The following is a 22274-nucleotide window of genomic DNA, read 5'->3' as shown; positions in this document are numbered from 1 at the left end:
GCTTTTTCCAGTGGCAGTGCTAACTTCTCAGTGTACATGGAATCATGGCTACAGGACATGTTTTTCAAGTCTGTTATAAAGACAAAATTATATCTTGCTCCTGCCACCATGTTCCAGTCTTATATGGTAAGAATAAATGCTGCTGCAAAGCCATACTGTGCTTCTGCATTAACAGTGTAACCCCATTGAAAGAGAGGCTTTGGAATCTGTCCTACTACAGAGCAGGAGTATTCTTACAGTTTTTTTTGTTTGTTTGTTTTTTGTTTTGTTTTTAATTTTGTGGAGTAGAACAGTGATTTCCTGCCTACTCTCCCAATGGAGATGCTTCAGGAGAAGCAAAGAACAGGCCATTCTCCCCAATTTGTGCTCTCCCCCTTTTTATGTTTGCCTTTTTCTTATGTATTTTTCTTCCTGTTCCCTAGCCTACCATAACCTACTTCCACACTTCTGCAATCGCTTAAGAAAAAGCGTTCTCCCTCCCACTCTTTTCCCATGACTACTTCACCAACTTGTTGCTAGAGTCTCAAATCCTCAAGCACTAAAAGAGGCTTCTATTCTCAGCTAAATTAACACCAATCTGCTCTTGTTAGCTTGCTGTTCTCCTGAGAGCAGCCTTACAACCTCTTCATTTCATTTCCCTGTCTCTTGCTGCTTAAGAAGTAGCACATCCTCACACCAGAGACACTTGAGTGAATCAATTTGCAGTGACCAGCTTAAATCTCTCCTGGGCCACTCTGGTTCCTTTCATTTGGAGCCTTTCAGTGAAGAAATAGCTGCCCTGTGACGGCTGTAAAGGAAACCTGACAAGGGACAGAGGTGAAGTGCTCATGTTGGCATAACATGCTTACTCCTCAAGTCAGCTCCCACAGCCTCAGTGGGAGCATCACCAGGCCTGCTAAGCACGTCTAAAAGATTAGCCTTTTTTATGATCCTTCCAGTTTTCTACATACACATTGGACATTTGGGCATTTGTGTAGAAAAGCAGTCTGATTTCTTTCCTCAGGATCAGTTTCATGCCAGTAATCCCTGCCAAACTTGACGCAGGCAACGACTGAAAACCTGGCCCAGCTGAAGTCAATAACAAAGCTTCCACAAGAGCCAGAGCCCAGACCATAGTCAGCTTTTTCTGTAAGAACCAGCCTTCTCATTCAGGCTTGTTGGGGGTCTTTCCGTCAAAAGAGATATCCTTTTCCATGGAGGAAAAAAGGCCAGAAGGCAAGCAAAACAAGCCTGGTGTGGAGAGGATCTTAAATATGATGTTAGGGCTTTTAAAGATGGTCTTTCTTTCTCTTTGAAAGGTGGGGTCTGCTACTTTTAAATGCAGCTGCCAAGTGTAAAGTTCCCCCAAGGTATCTTCATCACCCCTAGAATGAGATGTTGAGAAAAAACCCTGTAAGAAGAATTGCATATTTTTTCTCCCTATGCCTTTTCTCTAGTGAGTATTTCTCTGAGAGGAAATAATCTTAAAGAAACTTGGAAACGTGTGTTGTGAAAATCATGCCTGGAGGGGAGGAGCTATCTTACCTCCTTGGGAATTATTCTTTTTTTAAAAAATGTATTTTTTCTTTCACTGTAGCCTGCTTGGATAAACCAGCTCCTGACTGACCTCACTGTCAAGCTGCTGCACCAGCAGCTATCCAATTACTCACTAAATGAGTGCGAATCATTTGGTGTGCTAGAGATGATTTGCAGGAGGTTGCGGACTCCAAGTTAGTACATCTTGCTTGAGAAATTAAAGTCCTTGTTGCCATAGTCTTGCTGCATCTTTTTCACCATTGTGTTTTGTCATTTCCCTACACCCCAAAGATGCAAGTAAAATACAAAATGACATCCTCCAAGATTATAGTATCATCTTGTCTCTAAAATTTCTTGAGGGCAGGGGGAGGAGTCTCTCAATATAATCACAGTAGCATCTGCAGTAGAGAACCAATGGAGGTTTTAAAAACAACAAAAAAAAGGTCAATGCCATTAATAACACTGATCTCCTTTAGATGGACAGTTTGGGTGAACTGAAGACACCATTTGTCTTATGGCTGGAAAATCCTCTAAATTCCTAGAGAATTTAATTGGAAGCATGAGATTTTCATGCCCAATCCTCACTCTCTGGTAAGAATAGCAGTAGCTGTTTCCTTGCTCTTTGTTTAGACTATGCAATCACATACAAATAGCTTCCACATCCCATATTTGCAGTAATTTAAACTTTAGGGGATGCTGGTTCTGTTTGAAGCCACATATTCCCACCAACTGTAGTCAGAAATATACGTGCTATCAAAGGCACAATATTCCCATCCCTGTCCAGTAGATTGGTTTACTGCAGGAAAACTACATACACAAGCAAATCTCCCAGACATGTCAGACTTCAAACAGAGCTATGAATCCTCCTAACAGTCAGAGATACAACATTAATAACCACAACCATAAAACAAATCTAAAAACTGCAGAATAATAATAAAAAAGATATTTATAGAGGCAACGCATGAGATGCAATAGTAAAAGAGCCTCCCTTTGGATCATCAATTCATGAGTTCTGTGATCCTGAATAATGGGCAGGCTTCCAAACGATAAAATAAAACACATCATCTATTCAAAATCACTAACTTTCCTCTTGCGTTCCTTAAAGGTGAATCGCAGCAAATGTATAAATTTTAGTGCGTTGTAACTTGTGTGTCTTTTACTACCATAGGAAGTGAATTTCACAGTATTTATTGGAAATCATTATCTTCCTGTGCTTTTAAAAATTTAATTTAAAATTTGTCACAGCAGCAAAGCTGCTGTAGTCTAATATTGGTGATAGACTGATATTCTCTGAAAGGACTGCATAGGAAGATGTGCCATGATTTGCCAATGACAGCATCTGTAATGATAATTGCTTATCAAAAGCCAGTAGAGGTTCCCAAATAAAATCACATGTTTGTGTCTTAAAAGGACTCGTGGACAAGGATTGCAACCAATAGCAGAAGAACATTAAGTGATCTAAGCAGCAGCATCAAAAAAACAGGTCTCCATGGAAGAGAAATACTCTGCCCTATCTCCAGTCTTCACTGGTTCTTTCATTCTTTATTCTTTTTAATAATTTTATTTGAGACTCAGAGCAGATGTAACCACTTGATCAATTACAGGGTGTTTCACACCTGCTCTACCCAGACTGAATAGGCAAGTTGGTGAAAATCAGGCTCCTGCCTATTCTGATATTTTCAGGTATTTTTTCAAGAGAACAAACATTTTTTTGTTGGTGTTCATAAATATTTCTACATGCAAAACTTCCTTGAAGTTTGCTACCTTATTCAGTGATACATATGTTGCTTAACATGGGGACGTCCACCCCTTATAGTATGAACTGTGTTGAACACCTAAGGGTCTTAACTGTAAAGTATTTGTAAGCTCAGAATGTGATTGATAAATGAAAACCAGCAAGCAAAGGGGGATGTAGTCAAATGCACATGAAATAGGCTAGTCTGCATTTGTGGGTACACACACGTATTTATCAGTTTCATTGTAAGTGGACAAGAAAGTATTAAGTGTTTCTACCTGACCATCATTGACCAGCTGATTTTTCATAGGTGTGGTGGTAGAGATGATTATTATAGGTTGAAAATTGCTTTCATTCCAGCCTGAGGAGTGGTGAGGTTTTTCTCTTTTAACATCCTTCATGTGATTCCATTCTAATTCAAGTAAATGAAGGTTCACTATGAGTTTCATGAAGTTCCTAATAGCTTTTCATGGGCCTTCTGACAAGTGGTGTTCTATGATTTGCTTCTTTTGATGACATCAATTCGTTGTTCTGCAAAATGCTTCTATTTTGGGGTTAAGTTCAACCTGTAATTGATTATTACCTCATACAGGCTTAACGAAAAATGTTGGAACCAAATATCATTGTATTTGCAATGCTTCGCAACATGGTTTAGGATCCCAGACCTCTTACCTAACTGTAAATAATGTTAAGAGGAAAAAAAAAAAAGTGATATTATTAAACACATGGAAACTTCAAAAACAGTAACATATGGTACATATGTAACTGCTAAGTACCCACCAAGAAATCCTTGGGCTATCTCCGTAAATCCTTAATCCAGAGATACCCCTGTAAGCAAGACCCTAAATAACCTTTTAATAACAACCACACACTAAAGAACGGGCTCCATCATCTCTAATCTATCTGAAGGCTCCTTCAGTGTTTGCTTCTGAACCAACAGGAGCGACAAGAAGCAGCATCAAAATGCAAGTGCAACTGCTTAGTTTCTTAAAATCTTTAAGTATTAATGGCATCACAACTAAAAAGTTCTTGCATTCTTTCTCAGATCCAAGCAGGCAAGATTTAATGTGATCAATATATAAAGGTCCCAGTCTATGATATTCTCTAAGAATGTATAAAAGACAAGTTAGATCTACCAAGATTTTGTAGTTTTAGTTTTATGGAGGTAGACAAGGATTAGGCAGCTACCAGAAGAAATCAAAGATTATTTGTCATTTGACATTTTATAAAGTATCCTGTAACAAACTGTAAAAATGTCAAATAGAGAAAAACATTTGACACTTCCTTGCTGTTCTCCTTTGAGAAATCCACCGCAGCAGGGTTTAGACCTGACACCTTCAGATCCCCCAAGTATCAGTTCCCTCTACTCTGATAAAAAAGGAGCTTGGCCAGCTAATGGGGCTAGAAAGCATTGTCATTTTTCAAGCATCAGGCCACAAGGAGGAACAGATCATAACAACCTCCCCCAGCTCTTAACAAGAAGAGCAATGGCGTGAAGCCCTGTGTGCTTCATGCAGTTTATTTCTACAGGGCTCCATCAGCTATTTCCTTCATTTGGTTTATGTTAACATTACAATTTTTGTGAGCAAGTGCTGAGGTGTAAAGATAAAAGGGTAGCACAGGCCCTTGTTTTTGACACTGAAAACAGCAAGAAACCTCAATAAGAGCTGCAGACTCGTATACAAGTACCGCATGTATTTCACAATGGAAAGATACTGGTTTTCCTTTAATTGTGAGTGATGGTACAGCCCTCTTATAAGTGTCCTAAGAATTTCAGTAAACACCTCGAGTGCCTAAAGCTCCAAATAGAGGTGTGTTTGGGTAGGGTTTTTGTTCATTGAGGTTATAGAGGAAATACACAAAGGCTGTTTGGAGGTGAATCCAACATAGCAAAGTGATTTAATGGCTTGAATGTTTCTTTCTGTGTATGTATTTTAATTGTACCTCAGCTTTTAAAAACATTAACAACAACAACAACAACAAAAACAGGCAAAAACTGGAAGTTCTTCAAGAAGAATTAAAGATAAAGCAATAAATTTCTAAAAATTACTCTTGCTTTCAGAAATTATGTAGTCTAAAACTGTCTGTCTGCTGTTTGGTGTGCGGGCACCTGTCCCATCCTTTAAGGGTAGGATGGAAACTGGCTTCCAGTCACACTTCCACAGAGAAGCATCCAGGGAGAGCACGGAGACATTTTCAGAAGCAAGGTTGATCGCAGGATTTTCAGCCTGCTAAATCAGGTGGGAAAAGATGTTCTCACCATGGCTGCCAGCTTTGCCTCATTCCTCTCCTGACAGCAAACCCTGAAAGTGACGTGACGGATGTCTATGGCTTGTGAAAACGCGGGTGCTTTCGGTATGCGTCACCTGAATCGATGGCCCGAGCGCTCCCAGCTGCTCGGCAGCTCAGCATGCCATTAGGCAGCTTATTACCCCAGCAGGCCCACCTGGAGAGCCTGCCCGCAGGCATTTCTGCAGGCAGTCTGCAGCCTGCTCCTGGCATCTCCTGTCAGATGGGGCAGGACGGGGGCAGGATGGGGGCACATCACTCTTCCAGCCCCTCTGGAGACCCCCCTTCTGAGGGGGGGTGCCCTCAGCCAATAATTCATATTCTGGGAAATGGAGTGAATGCAGGTCGCTAGCAAAAATGCTCGTTGTCTTGCTTTAATGAGAAAACCCTGAAAATTTGTCAGTTTTAGCCTAAAAGCATTGCTGTCTAGTTTTCTGCCTCTGTTGGCTAACTGAACGCCGTGCTCCAAACAGCAAATTAGAGATGGCAAACCAGTTCTCTACCTAGGGTTACCTCAAAAATTTCCAAGAGGATGGCTGTGGCTCTTAGTGCCTCTTTGCACTGTGTTTATTTCAGGCTGTAGAAAGAAAGGAGGTTAGAGTTTGTTGTCTGGGTCTAGGGATCTGCCAGTTGCTGAAGAAGAGAATCAGACTCCTGAAATCAGTGCTGGGAAAAGCAAAAAAAAAAAAAAAAAAAAAGTCAGGTACTTACTAGAACCAAAAAAAGAATAGAGTAAACCAAAAAAGCAAACAAACAAAACACGCACAAAAAAAAACAAGCAGCCAAATGTTATTGTATTTTGTCCCACCCCGCAAAAAATATGAAGAATCAATTTGAAAGGTCATCTGCCATGGAAATTAGACAGTAGTCCCGAGGGTTGGTTTAGGAGGCTACTGGGACTATGGGGATCGTTAATTATCTACATTTGAAGTTTTTCAGGGTAAGACTGCACTGCCATAAGCATGACAACACGCAGCAGCTAACATTGTTTTAGTGCTCGACTCTTGAATCATTTTCTCCTTGCTTTCCAGCATTTGGCTTCCATATTGGCTTTAGTCTCAGTCACTGTAATGTATCCATAAATATTGCAGCTAAGCTGTGACTCTAAGGAGGTTTACTGAATTATGCAATATTTTTAACCAAATTATCAAATTTCTTTCCAAAAGTTTATCTGCTTAGCCCCGCCTTCAGAGGGTTATGCTGTGGAAAGTTTACTCGGAGCTTTAAAATAAATTTCTAGTACAACATGGACTACAGTGGTGTCTATAGTTTTTGTAGCTATACACTAATACCTCTTCAACATGAAAAACCCTGCAATGGTTTTAATGGTAGATTAGCATTGCCAGGAGAAATACAATAAAACAGGATAACATAGAGGTTGTTTACTTAGAGCTATTTCATAACTAAACTAAAAATAATTAATACAACTATATTAAAGCAGTGCCATGAACTAGCTTTTATGACAGCCAGTTGTAAATACCATAATAGATTTTTTTTGTGAGCTTAGTAGTCTAAATATCCTAGAAATAAAAGCAGAAGGAATTGCATTTTTTTCACATAATTGTGTTTAACTCTTTTGTAGGCTTGTATCTCATTAAATAACCCCAAACAGGTATCCCAATAAATAACACTTTTCCCATGCTCTGCTGGAAAAGGACCAACAAATATATTTATATCTATAAAGAGATATATATGGAGGACTGATTTATTTAGAAACTCTCTTCTTCTATAGACTGCAACAGAACCTGACTGAGTAGCCCTATATAAAATGAGGAATGTGATGTTACTTACTTGTCCTTTAGAGCATTGGATAAACGTATTAAACTGGACTTCAGCATCCCCCTTAACAGTATTCCTGTTGCTAGGAAACAGTTATCAGAACCCCATAAGCCCTGTCTTTGGGACTGCTTTCATACTCTACCCAGATCCCCTGCTCTGACATCCTTGAAATTGTGTTTCCATTTTTCAATGTCTTTTCTGCTATTTTTCTCAATTTCTTTCTGCTTACGAAATCCAATTTTGCAAATGAGTAGATACATATCATGTAACTAACCAGCTGTGTAAAATGGAGCTCTCTTTCAAAATATATCCTCTTGGTATAGAACAAAGGTATTTCTGGAATAGCTTTTCCTCCTCGCCATTAGTCCTGGGATAAGTGTTAGTGTGGATGGGACTACCCATGGAAGATTGCCACATGCTAAGTGTTTACTGAAACGTCTGTATTTCTGTGTAAAATAAAATGCTTTCTTTCCTGGCATTGGTCAGGTATTTATTTCACCCCACTTACTGCAATATTATGCTTGATTGGAAGCCTTGTTGTTTTATTAGATGCTCTTTTAGATGATTCATTCTGCATATGAGACTTCCCAGGGATTTACTAGAAGGAAAGGGCACTAGGTTCTCCTGCTTATCAAGCTTATAAATAGCTTGCACGGTTTATCTTTCAAAAATCCTACCAAAGCCAAAATGATAATTATACCTATATAATTATTATAATGTGTTCCTAGCTGAGCTTGTTATCACCTCTCAAGAATCAATGAAGGAATAGATGCAGTGGATTTGATGACAGGGTTGTTTTAGTGCTTCTTGTTTTACAAAGCACAAGTAAGGAGGTGGTAAAAAGGTCACAGAATGTGGCAAAAAGGGTGAATTCAGCATTCTGCTGCAGAAGGTGCTCTTTAGTATCCTCCAAGGATGTTTCTAAAAAGCAAGTTTGAGATACAAAACAGCCCAAAGCTTCTAGACTTACCCTATTTAACCTTTTACATATCCCTGATTCAACACAATCTACAGATACACATTGCCAGGACACTTTTCCCTCAGTGTATCAAACTTCTGACCTTGCAGTTGTTGTAAGTCAATCACAACGACACATCCTGCTGTACCATGTTATAAATAAAGGTAACTTGCTCATCAAATGCCAAAGAGCTTCCAGGACTATACAGTCTGATCCTGCAGTTCTCACACAAGCAAGACTTCCACTGAGCTAAGACTTTATTTATACTACTGATGGTCTCAGCTCCCTTTTATTCATAGTGGTATAAATCAGGATTCACTCAAATTAAATCATGGGTTTAGACAGAAAATCGAGTGTGAATAGAGAGCCAAAGGACAAATTCCTGTATGCAGTAATCTTGCTGACTTCAGTGCAATCCCTAAAAACTTCCTCAATGGAGAGTTTGTCCCCCAGCTACCTGAAACCCCTGGGAACCTTGCCTTTGTGGGAAGTGGAACTTCAGTGCCACCAAAACTATTTTCTGCATAATTTTTAGTTCTCATTTCTTACACTGCTCTCCTGTGCAGTTGTGTTGCTGCAGCCAGGCTGTACAATCTTTCTTCTGCTTCTTGCAGTTCTGCAGGGTATCACAGAGGCTCTCACTTAGGTCTGCCACTTTGCTTTTCCAAATGGAAATTCAGCTTAAGAAAAATAAATAAATAAATAAATAAATAAATAAAGAGAGAGAGAGGGAGAAAAATAAAAAGTTGGAGGCAGAGACAGCTTGCTAAGAGCAGTTGCTGCAGACTCATCTTGTCATCCTGAAAGGAGGATCCTGATTTTCTCATTCCTGGTTATGGGCCTCAGATCAACCATTATTCAGGAGCTGAAATACTTGATTTATATCACTAATAAGTGATACAAAATTTGTTTTGCTGCCAATGCAAGCCACACAGAATGCACAATGTGAACCAATATACATGTACTGTAGATCACAACAAGCCCAGAAAAGAGACAACGTTGTAAAACAAATCTATCCTACAAAGCACAGTCTTGCCAAGCAAATCCCAGTATTGGGGAAAACTACCCCCCAGTGAATTCAGAAATTGCCCAATGAATGTCTAGCATCAAAAAAACAGGCGTTTCCTTGGATTTTACATCCAAATCAAACTACCTACTGAAAGCCCTGATTTCAGGAAAACAAATTGTTCCAGTATTATGGCTGCCTCTGGGTGAGGTCATTAATATGAGAACATATATATATAAGCCAAATCAAATACAGATTTAGTCAAATTCCTGTTTTACTGTGGCAGAGCTGATCACAACTTCATCACTTGAATTTGCTTGGCTGTCATTCATTAAAATATGAGTACCAGCTATTTCACTTTGGGCCTAGTGACAAGGCTAAATAGTGCCACAGTAAAGAAATATATGAGATATGCTCCAGCTGTCCCCTACAGCTCCTCCATCCTAAATATATCTCTTCAGTGGTTTGGCTGACTTAGTTTCCAGGAAGAACTAGCAAAGGTTTAGCTTTACATATGGTTAGCAAACTGTATGGGCAATAAATACAACAGGGTTTCTAGGGAAAGGTTTGTTCTCACAACACAGAATATAGGACTTTGAAATGGCTTTGCTGTGCCTGTGTGCTGTGTTGAAAAGAATTTCTGAAAAAAAAAAAGTATAAACAAACAAAAAAAAAACACTTCATAACCTAGAATACAGTTCTTTTCTTGTTTGCATTATCCTCTTTATCCTCAGTAAAACTCTTTTTCTCAACATACCTACAAAAACTTGGCAACAGCCAGGCTTTTGCTCTGCTAAGAACACTGTCTATCAGGCTGGCGAGGGCTGTTTTACTGCCTCCTTGCACTCCCGTTTCCATCTGTTGCCTAACACGTAACATTTAAAGTTTGTGTGGCAGGGAGAGGTCTCACTGTTGTGGGCTTTCGCAATAGGCAGTAGTCCAAGGATAAAGCTCTTCATTCTAAGTTCTATAAATAATCATAGTTTTCAAGGTTTCTCATCTGTGTCAGCAAAGTGGTATTCCTGGCAGCGACAGACACCTTCATACAAAGGGTCACGGCACAACTCCCCTGGCTGGCTCTTGCCTTTCTCTTTGCTCGTGATTGCTCTGTGCTGGGGCCTGACCCCACTGGCAGCGAGGAGGGGAGAGGAGGGAGAAGGAAGGGAAGGGAAGCACAGGCAGCCTCAGACCCCAATCCGCTGCCTGGGGTTGCTGGGGGCCTCCCAAGCATCAGGAGGACAGGGGATATGACAGGGCCAGGCTTACCACTATGGTCCTGCCTGTCTGCTGCCTTGGAGAAGCACCCTGAACAAGGGCCAGAGATGCAGGGAGATCTCTCTCTCTAACTCCATGCATTTTGCTGCTCTTCAGTGTATCTCCCCTGTATCTCTAATAAATATTTTTATCCCCGTCCCAGACTTCCACTTCCAGTGGAAGCTGTGGTTAAGCAACAAAGGCAGGAAATAGCAACAGAAAGTCAAAACTGTACCTGTTTCTGCTCTAGAAGAATGGGAGTATGCCACTGAGAGAGGAAGCAAGCTGGACAGAGGATGCTAGTCCCTGGACTACATATCTATTCTTCCCCGGCCGCATGAGAGATCTGGAGTTGGTTTGATTCTCTGGGGTGTATCAGCTCTTTCACAGCAACTCCTCCACATTAAAACCCTTCACAGAACAAAGACACTTGAGCTGTAGTGCTGGTGAGGGTACTTACATTGGAAGGGAAGTTTGAGACAGCTTTGGGATCCCAACACTTTCACAGTGATGGGAGACTTTGGGCTGATGCCCTGAGACCTCAGGCTTTAAGCACCCTTCTAGACAGGAAAATTCAGAGAACACGTCAGAGGAGACATATACCTAGGCCATTCACCTAGTCATTGTGGACTAAAATGACCGTTTTCATAGTGCTTGTGGGGAGCTTGGATTGCAGCCCCACCTCTCACTAAGATTTGCTGTTTTAAAGTTCCCCGCCCCTGCATTTTCTTCTCACTTTCCCAAGTGCCTAGAGCAGGGCTGATGCTGTTCCTTGGCCAAGCCCAAAGGCATTTTTGTCACAACAAGGATGCCAGGGCCAAGGAAGTCCTGCCTTTGGATTCGCACACGCAGCTTCCATCGCTTTTGCATGCTGTTATCTTGGATCCACTGTCCCGAGTAGCACAGTGGCTGCCGGCACTCGGCCACAAATCCTCTCTCAAGAAAATGCAGGTGGAAAGCAGCAATTAATTCTGCTCAGCAGAGCACTCATTTAGGCAGCATGGCTGCTGGGATGATCACTGGAAAGCAGGGTGCTTTTTATGTTGTCCCTCAAGGCCAGAAAAGCCCTGAGTGATCTGTGACGGTGCTGAAGAAGGTATGTTGGAATAGTTAGCTGGGAAAGAAGTTTTTTTTTCTTTCTGATGCCTTTCCCCCAAAGAGCATTCAGGTTAACAAGGAGAAATTCATTCAGTTGTGGAAGCAGAGGTGGCCTCTGGACTCCTGTGAGCTTCTTCTGCCCAAATGAACTTGTTTAGTGAGGCAGCTTCCCAAGCCTGAAACACATTTCTTTGAACTTTCACACTTTGTGGGCTGGTAATTAAAGATATTAAGGGAAGAGGTTGAGGGAGGGCACAACTGCTCCGTTTTGCTTGCTTGTTTGTTTCTTTGGAGTTCAGCCATCGGAAGCATGATTCCTCTGATGTTTAAAAGAAAGCAGATGATAAAATATCCTATTGCTTTTGTCTCTTGGCTTTCTCAGTTGCAGAGCATATTACTCAGCAGGAGAAAAGGAAGACATGGCTTTCATCTTGGCATCTAGCTACTGGCACTTATGCTTATGTAATCAGCCCTTCACAGAGACTATTGCATTTTAACCATTTTTCCAATTGCTCAATTATCAATCTGTCATTTCATTCAAATTTCAAGGGGGCTTGACCAGTCCTGTTTTCACAGCAGATTCAAAGCCAACGACCTCTTCAGGAGCCTTGTAAACTTCATCTCTGAACCCACTGTTTTCCTACTGTCGGATGGTGTTGTTTTGTTTCTTGGAGGCCCTTTGTCTGTGGTTATTGCTTTGGCTGTCTTAATAAGTAAGAGCCATCTGGAGGCATGGTTGACCGAGTTTGCACCTGCGTCTACATCTGCACTGTCTGGCCACGTCAGGTGGATGTTCACTTAAAAGATCCATCTCAGTGTGAGAAAAAGGAAAAGAAAAGGGAGGGAGGGTGTAAGACTGTTAATTCCTGCCTCACTGCAACAGCAGGTGCACCAGATGGCTCACAAAGTAATTAGGGTGAAGAAACAGTGTCAAGACTTAGTGCAGTGTGGTCTGTAAATGATCATCAAATCAAATTTTTTATCAAAGAAAGAGTTTTCTCTCTCTCCCTACTGGCAAATCGATACACATTTTAAACAGTGCATGTGATCTGCCTCCTTACGTGCAGGCACCTGGAATGCAGACAGAGAAACCTGGTCAAGAGACCGTTCTTGTTAAGCAGCCATCTGTCCTAACAGGCTGTCCCAAAGCATTCCCAGCCTGTTGAGCAGTTCTGCTTCACTTTATTTGAAGACCATCTTTCCTAAAAAATATTTTTCCACTTCCTTAAGTGGTCACGTAGATGAAATTTTGCTGTGCAGTACACAAGGTAAACAGCACAAAGCTTCCTGGCAGAGACACACTTTGGCAGCAGAACAGGACCTCAGGCTGATTTCATCTACAGACCTGATTATTTCTAAAGCCTCTCTTAGTTTTCCCCCTTTTCTTAGCTTTTCACTTTGTTAGCTCCCTTTGGCACAGGGAGACGCTGTCTCCTGCTGGACTCTGCTGGATAGATCTACTAGGACAAGATTAGTATGTTGGATATCTATTAGCATGCAGTGTCCACGTCCTAGCCCCGCGCCTCAGCCCAGGGCACCTCAGTGGGGCAGCATGGCGGCCCTGCGCTGCCCGTCCGCCATTTTGGAAAGGACCGCGGCTCCACACTGTGCGGTGTCCTTCTCTTTCCCTAACACTCCTCTGAAACGATCACTGTCGTCTTCTCTCCCATGTTTCACAGCTTCGTTCCCCACTTCAAATCCTGCGTTGTGCCCACAGAGCACTGTGCCATGCTGCTGGTGCGACACCCACAGAGACCACAGCTACCGGTGAGCAGTTTAATAATGGGCTTGAGGTTTTAAACACTTTTACAAGTGTATTTCTGTTTATGTTCTGAAACCTGTCTCTGTCACACAGTATTTCATCAAAAAACTCTAGTAAAGCAATACCGCATGAAAAAGGAGAAGCCTAAGACCAAGCTTTCAGCTGGCTTCTCAGCTAATCACATAGGGGGGTGGGGGCGGCTGTACAAGGCTTTGGTTCTCCAGGATAAACTCTGTAGAAAAACTTACATGCAGAACGAAGTTTTAACAATGTGTGTAACAATAGCCTAGGACTTGAATCTTAGAAAGACAGTCTGTTGTCCTGCTGGTATTTACTACAAAACTGAATCATTTTTGATTTGATTGTCAGCATGATGGTTTTTTTTTTTTTCTTCAAATGATATTCTGCTATGGTGAATTTACAGCTTAAAATTGATATATTTACCTTTCCAAGTCTGTGAGGTTTTGATTTGTTTTGTTTTGTTTTTTTGTTTGGAAAGCCAGTCCGTAGCTGATTGTTCTCTGCTAAAGGAAGTTATGGCCAAGTTAGAGTGATATAAAGTCCCCATGGCACACAATGTGCAGTACAGGGGAGAAGAAACCTCACACGGGTTGCAGCAGAAGGGATTGTGCTGGACTGCTGTAGTGCAGGGGCGTGTAGTCTGGAAGTATGACGCAAAGCCTGTGAACCCAAGAACCATCACCAGAAACTACAGTTGCATTTGCAGAGTTTAGGTACATAAATCTGAAATACTGATTTTTATTTTTTTTTTAATTTAATTTTATTTTTTTAAAGTCACTCAGAAGCTAGCCAGCAGTATCTAAACCTACTGGTCTTCTTCAGCGAGAAAGTTTGGCCCAGCTCTTACTCATTTTCTACTGAGACCCAAAAGGCAATCAAGGAATCAGGGAACAGTATAATCCTCTGAGACCAGTAGGTCTTTGGGACTGGACAGGTGACTGGTGCTCTTCCTTCCTTCATCTCTCCCTGGCTTGGTGGGCCTCTGAGCCCAATTCTTGGGCCCTATAGCCCCCAATTTAATATAGAGTCGGCAGTTCAACTTTTAATTTCTGCACTCTTTTCAAACCTAGGTAATTATCTATTCTTGTAATTACAGTGATGAGCAGTGTGTGAGTACCTTACAGGTACATTCCTGGTTACTCAGCAATACCTTCCTCCTCCACTCTAGTAAAAAGGAGCCAAATTTCACCATTGGTATTACTAAAATGAACTTTGGAAATGTAACCTAAGCAAATGAAGCTGCGCTTGTATAACTGCTCTGATCCTAACTATTTCCAAAGCAGATAATGTATTCTGGATCACTTTGTCACATATCTGATGGTATCATATATCTTTGTCATATATCTGGTGGTACCATATACCACCAAATATGTCTTTACTGAAACATTAAAAAATAATCTAACTGTTCCTAAAATATTTAAACCTTCATTTTCCTGTAAGAGGCAGTCTATGAGCTTTCCTCAGATGCAGCAAGCCTTTTTTCCTTTGTTTTTGTAATATCTTCGTAGGTACCTGAAAATACAGTTTATTTCCCTACTGCTTTTGATTACTCCTGGTTGGTAAACAATGAAGATTAATTGTTTTCTGATGTAGCAGAAGCAAACGTGATTCTTATTCACAAATAACCTTGGCAGTGTCAGGAGGGGAACTCACAGCCCTGGGAACAATGTTCTTAGCCAATTGCACTTAGAGAGCTCCCATTGTCGCTACTTGTTAGGTAGATTAAACAATAGCAAAGAACTAAGATATGGTCCAAGTCTCATATTCAAATTAATAGCTGATTAAGTTGAAATGCATCTTTGAACTTATTTCCCTGTTTTTATAAAGCTCTGAATTTTTAATGGAACATTTGAGGATCTTCTTGTTTTCCCCTTCTGGCTCTTGCAGGCTTATATAACCCTAGTTTCCTTTATCTTGTTGGAAGACCTGTGGCAGGAACATACAAACAGTAATGGGACAATACTTGGGGTAGGTCTGCATAAAAAAGAACAGGAAGCAACCCAGCCCCTCACAGTCCAGGTCCCTGTCCAGTAGCTGAGAGGTGAGCCTTTTCTGCTTCAGGTGCAGTGCTGTGTTTCAAGACTTCTGGAGCTTCCATTTTAAGTTAGTATCAGGGCTGTCTTTAGTAACGTGTGGCTGTATGACCTGGGATGAAACCCACCTCAGGCGCCGTGCTGTGTCCCTTTGCACAACACAAATGTGCACTTAGTTTTGAATGGAAGACGGCACATGTAAATCTTTCTTCACATAAGTATGTAAGGAGGCAGAATAATTCAACTGCTCATGAAATTAAGTAAATGGATATATTTGCACTGGTAGATGCTAGAAAACAAACAAACAAAAATGTTATTTGTTATTTGTTTGCAAATGTTATCTGTTATATGCGGCAAACAGCAAAAGAAAATAAATAGCGAAATCATACCATTAATCTCTTCACTTTGCTCAGTGGTAATGTTTCTTCAAATCAAATTATTCCATAATGACCTATTCAGTGTTTTGCATTATCTTTGAAATAGATTGACTATTATTTTAGAACTTCTCTAACCCCTAAAAATATGTCCCAGCTCTTGAAACACTGATGTAGAAAAGTATCATTTATTTGTATTTCACAAATAGGAAACTGAGATACTGTGATTCTAGGAATCATAGTACTGGTCAAGCGGTCCCGATGAATTTCTGTGCATAATTTTTACAATGGCAAAGACTAACTTAGGGCCAAGATCAAACAAAAATTAGAACAGGACAATGACTGAAGCTAGAGCACCTCACACTGAGCTTGGATTATCCTTCCCTGCTTGTAGCAGGAGTTTTGCCTCAGTAAGAACTATAAAATTAGGTCTTTATGCATGTTAACATTTTTTATAAAATCTTTTAATCATATCTCATAGAAGTCGTATGTGCAGTATTTAATAATGGAGTACTTATTCTCGGTCTGCTTGGGTTCAAATGCCTGTTCAGTAAACTAGTTCTGCATTGTGGGGATGTCATGCCAAAATATTGAGCCTGTTTTGAGCAAAAACCCCAACTGTGCTCAGTACAACTCAGCGCTGAAATTATTGTAGGACTAAGCCCTATGTGCCAGATACACTATTTGAATTAAGAGACTCAGTAGAATATTTTTGCAGCTTTTCTAATTAAAATAATAATTATGTAGTGTCTATTAGCATGGAATTCCAAATGTAAGCCTCAGGGTCAAATGGCTTAGAAAAATGAAATTCTCTGCTCCCTTTGTAGGAAAAATAGGAGACGAGCCAGTTCTGGGCAGCTTCATTTACATAAGCTACAAATATTGCTTACCAATAGTTCCATCTACTGAATTCTCTTTAGTTGGAATCTTTCTGCATAAAGGACAAGAAATTATTGCTCATGCACCCCAGCAACATGCACCCCAGTGCTGGTCAATCACTCTTGTCAACAGGTAATGACTTTGTGTCTGATTGTACAGGATAAAAAGGTCAGTTAGAAGGTGTATAGCCTTTTTCTGAACATGGATAGTGTTCATACGTCTGGTGCTCTGAGGTACCATGGGTAAAGCTCATATAACCTGGTTAGCTTTGGGACTGAAGAGACTCAGAGATAGGAGGCCTGTTTGGGAAGACCATACCAAACCAGCAGAAGTAGATTTGAAACCACAGAATTGAGCCCAATTAGCTGCACATCAGAGTAGATGCTGTTGAAGTGATTTTCTTTGAACTGGAGCTGTATGGTGGAGGATCAATCAATCAATTTATAAGCACCTCGAGGGTAATAATAGTCTAGTGAATGAGAATTTGTCAAGGACAAATTGTATCAAACCAATCTAATTTCTTTCTTTGACAGGATAAGTGAATAAGAGGAAAGCAGTAGATATGATATATCTTGACTTCAGTAAGGCTCTTGAGTCTCCTACACAGCATTCTCATAAGCAAATTAAGGCATATGATTAAATCACTGCAGAGAAGGCTCACAGCTGGCTGAGAAAACAAAATCAAACAGAAACTATCAACAGTTTGTTGTCAAACTGGGAGGGCATTTAAAATCAGACTTTTCTGATCCCAGTTCTATTCAGTCCTCTGCTGATCAATGATCTGTATGATGAAATGATGAGAATACTTTTAAATTTGGAAAGAGTTCCAGGAACTGGAAAGATGCTCCAAAAACAACCAGTGGAAATTTGATAAAAGCAAATGCAACTGCTACAGATGAGCTTTGAGTATGTGAAATGGGGAAAAACTGGTTAAAAAGCAGTATAAAGCAGGAAAGGAGTTAGAAGTTAGGCAAAAGAGTGACACTATTAAAAAAAAAAAAAAAAAGAGACATTATTTTTACACTGGGATGTATACATTTTCATTTTAAAGGCTAAGAGGCTCTAGATGGCTCTCAGTAGTCCTGTTTGAGCAGGAGGGTTGGGCCAGATAATTTCCAAAGGTCCCTTCCAACCTCAGCCATTCTGTGATTCTATATAAAACTAGGTATTCTTGAGGCCAGTGATAACTCAGTTAGAATGCTATTTCCAATTTCAGGCTTCAGATTCTGGGAAAGATGTAAACAAATAATAGGAGGGCAAAAGGAAAATATGATAACAGGTTTGAAAAAATTGACATCTGAAGTAAGCTGAAAGTGATGTAGTCCATCTCTGTATCATTTGTTGCAGTGGGCAGAAAATGTTCTACAACTTCTTAATGCCATTAAAGCAAATAACTAACATTTGAAGACTTGGAGTTCAACAGATTTCTGATGCATGTTTGGTTTTGAGTCATATTGTTGTGTATTTAGAAGAGTAGCTGTTCTTTGTTTCTTTTTCTCCAACTGAAGCTCCTCATGTTTATCCAGTTTTCTTATCTGCCTTTTTGGTGGTTTGTTTTTTGCATTTGGAAATATCCCTAGACAGCTGAAACTTTGCCCTGGATGTTGGCAACTTAGTTGTTTTATTTATTTATTTATTATTATTATTATTTTATATCAGCTCAGTCTATTTAGGGCTTTGAAATTTATATAATATTATACAACTTTCTTCTGCATCTCAGTTCTATTGATTAGAGCAACACAGGTGAACTAAATGAGTAATGTTAGTCAAGAAAACACTGTGGCTTTATAGAGTAACTAGTCATGAAGAAAAAGCCTTGAAACATTTCCAGAACTGGAGGCAGAGAATTTATTGTTCCTGCTGGAACCCAGAATAACTACTGCTTTGTGTCATCATTTTATAATCCTTGTCTGTCAATAAACATAACTGTAGCTAGCAATAAAAATGATACAGGCTCAGTCAGGCAACGCTACCCTGGTAAAACAAATTTATGAGCCAGTTAATATTTTTAATCCTGTTACAGAGATGACCTCAAAACCCAAACCATTTATCTAATCCTCCATCCCCTAAAGCAGCACATGTGGGTGTTAGATAAGTGAAACCTGCTTTTGAATCATGTTGGTCTTGGGCTAAGGTTGGGTAACAAGAGGGAGAAAGGGTGGAACTATAGACATCTGTCTGCAAAAACAAACCATCCCCATTAGCGTCTGTCTCCTACCTAGTACAGAGTTGGTCAAACAGTCTTGCAGACTCAAATGAGGCCAGTCATCTGATAACACAAAATTCAGTATGTCGTATTTTTCCCTTCTCCGCATCAGTTATGTGCCAGCGATTATTCCAGTTCCACCATTGATCCAAGATGACTTATCTCAACAGGGAGTCGTTCTGTTTACACTACTTCAGAAATCTCTGAGATGTTATTTGATCTACGGCATCCATTAGACACACAGAATACATTTCCTTCTCTACTGTTTCATCTTATTAGCAAGATATGGCAATGACACTGTCTGCTAATTGCTATCCAACTAGTGCTTTGTGTCTTGTTAATTTTGACTAAGACATTTTTCCTGCATAACACACTGTAGATATTATTAATAAGGGAAAGAAAGGTAGTTAATTGGTGTCGTGAGTGTTACACAAATATAAAATTGACTGATAATCAGTTTTTTTTTTGATGGAAGGGTTGGCTCTTGTCACAGGCTTCTACTGTCCTTCCCTTCTACACTATAATGCATTATGTCTTATCCTTGTAAAAGGTGCTGAGATTCATAATGGCTACAAGAAGAATACATGCTGCTGCCTGTAATTTATAACAAATTAATACAAAGGGATGCACACTTTTTAAACCTCAGTCAGGTATTCTTATGAAAGTGAAAACGAGGGGGGTCCTAGGTCAGAGTGCATTTTTTCACTGATTGAGTCTCCTGGAAAGTCTGCAAGATACCAGGGCAAGACACATTGTCTTCACAACCCAGTTACAGGATCCTCCAAATATAAAGGGGGAGATACATATTGTTCGTATTTGTGGAAGTCAGATCAGGAAGTCTGTCAACCGAGGTTCTGCTTCTAGTCCTACTCTGTCATATAAGGGAGGAAATTTTGATGGTTCCATAAAGAGATCCTTTGAGTCCTGAAAGAAAATAACTGCAAGGAAAAGGCTTTTCTTTCACCCAAACTACTTATAAATTCCATTTGTTCTTGGACTTAGACCCAAATCCAAACCTCCTGCACTGCCTCATCAAAAATACAGGTTGATGTTTCAGTTCTTATGTCTTATGTATGCCAATGTCCTCTGCTGCACACAGAGAGACACATCTGAGGCCAAGAAAGCAATGCCTTTTGCAGAGCATCAGCTAATTGTTGAGATAGGTGCACAGGAACGGCATTCAAATACCCTAAAATAGGAGATAATGGAACCTTTCTGGCCTTGAGGAAATGTATTTATACACTTGGTCATGTAGAAGAGAGGGCCTGACTGTAAGTTTTCCGTAGATGTCTTTGGAATGTTGGAGTTTCATGGGGAATTAGGGTTCTGCGTCCCCGACTAAAGCCAGAGATGTTAGTATGCGCCATCTCTGAAGTAAGGGGAAGGCTGTCTAGCTACTTTATCTGTCTGCATCAAAGGCAAAATTGCTAAGTGTGGAATGCTACACATTGTATTCAATGTCTGTCTGTACTCTTGCAAATGTTTACTCGCCAAAAAATGTTATGGTTTTGACATACACTTTATTAAAGTTTCCATATCTGAAGAACCACCCTCAGACAAATAAGCAGTTAAGTGTAGCAGCAGAAAACCAACCCTAACAAGACCATAGTATACAAGAAAATTGGAGAGAGAAAATGAGTGCAACAAGTCCCACTAGGTTCAGTACAGTCTAGTGACAGATTCTAGATCTATCGTCCTTCAGAACTACAAGAAGGCAATCTGTGATCTTAATCACGTGTGATATGGGTGAGCACAGCTCACAGCAGCTTCCTTGCACTTTTCATTCTGCCCAATGCACTAGTGCTCCAGCACACAGAAGCTGATGAGTTCCAACTTCTCAACCACTGTCTGAACTTACAGACATTATCAATTTAAAAATCACACCTCCATCTGAAAATATTTTACCTATATTGTTATAGTAACACCTACAATTAAAGAGGAGGAAAAGAAACCTAACAATTTTTCTCTCTTTTCTCTCTCTCTCTTTTTTTTTTTTTTTTTTTGCTGTTGTTGTTGTTTTGGTGCATTTGAAAGCAATCTGTGTATTGTCTGTTTCAGCGTTTGTTCAGTCTGGTCACTCTGTTATCCTGGGGGGAATGGAATAGGGAAGGGGTTGGGAAAGGAGACAGAGAAAACCATCACGTAGCAACAAAGGAAAGGATTAAAAGGAAACAGGGTAATATGATTTTAATACCTAGAAAAAAATAGCTTAGTTTTTTTTGGATGCATCTAGAGAAGGATATGGAAAGTATTTTAATTGACTAGATATTGAGCTAACAGTTCCTCTTGGAGAGAGGGAGAGTTGTGTCAATTTTCTCCCTGCGGGGAAGGCAGAACAAGCAAGGGAGGAAAACAGGTGAGAGCCTTCCTCCCTCCTGTTGCTGCCAGTCTGCGCCTGTGTTGAGATGCGCATGTGTTACACACAGCCTGGACAAAATAACTGATGTACTTTTCTTGCGAGTCTGTGAAGGAGCAAGCACTCTCCCAATCAGATCACTTCCCCTCTGTGTCTCAGTGCAGTTGTCAAATTTAAAAATCACAGGTGTTGCACATGTTTAAGGAATTGCCAACTCACCCTTCTGATTTCCTCCCTCCCTTCTTTTCAGCAGGTGGTCTGTCTTCATTTTCCTCATGCAATATCGCTCCTTGTTTTCTTCCTTCAAATGTAACAGTGACGCAGGACGAAAAAAAAATGAATGTCAGTAGTATAAAGAATACCTCATTAGTTTTGATTTATTATTTTTACCCCTTTCCTCTCCCTTACAGAGAAAAACGTAGATTCAATTTGTGAAGGACCCAACTGGTAAACTGCTACTGAGCAGGAATTCAGCTGCAGCAAAATACAATGCAACAAGAGCAGTCCTGATAAGCTTCCTCAAATCCCTTATCCATGAGCTCTCTCCTCTCCTACACAACGCATGACACGATGGTTCTTGTAATTCTGACTACCCTAGAAGGCCGTCTTGAAGTTCACTTCACAAAATACTATTTCCAAAACATGTTTTCCAAACTTTATTTATGATTAGAGAGAGGAGCTGAAAAGTTAACCTCTGATCTAGGCTGAATAACTTTTTGCTGGTTCACCCTGAGCCGTCATTTCCACTGAATTGATTGAAAGAGACAGAAAATGTGAGAGGGGAAAACCTGTTTTCTGAAAATCCTATGATTTTTCCAGTGTCTCACAGACAAGTTGGAACTAGACTACACCAAGCTGCTTTTTAAAATAGCATTTGTATTACTGCAATATTTCTTCTTTTAAAACAGAAATTTTAATGATGCATTTGTAAAAGATGAAGGTGGCCATCTCCCTACCCCCCCTTGACAAAATGTGCAGCAGTCTTTACCAGAAGAGGCTGTTGCAAGAC

General features: G+C 40.2%; 1 long non-coding RNA gene across 3 annotated transcripts in view; it reads right to left on the bottom strand.

Annotated features, from left to right (window-relative positions):
* The window catches only part of LOC106034921 (uncharacterized), a 31563-nt gene extending 9751 nt beyond the window's left edge, over positions 1-21812 (bottom strand). The window contains exons 1-2 of one of the 3 annotated variants that reach the window (XR_010829613.1): positions 21674-21812; positions 21485-21566 (exon numbers count right to left, since the gene is read on the bottom strand). This is a non-coding gene — a long non-coding RNA (uncharacterized lncRNA). Of the gene's footprint in view, positions 1-6052; positions 6285-7330; positions 7398-21484; positions 21567-21673 lie in introns of those variants that run through there. The other 2 variants (XR_001206422.3, XR_010829614.1) reach the window with 2 other exon arrangements.
* Positions 21813-22274: the final 462 nt, after the last annotated feature.

Source organism: Anser cygnoides, chromosome 2 (genome assembly GCF_040182565.1).
Source record: "Anser cygnoides isolate HZ-2024a breed goose chromosome 2, Taihu_goose_T2T_genome, whole genome shotgun sequence".
In the NCBI taxonomy this organism is placed as follows: domain Eukaryota; kingdom Metazoa; phylum Chordata; class Aves; order Anseriformes; family Anatidae; genus Anser; species Anser cygnoides.
Note: the sequence above shows the minus strand (reverse complement) of the source record. Positions and strands in the feature narration are given on the sequence as shown.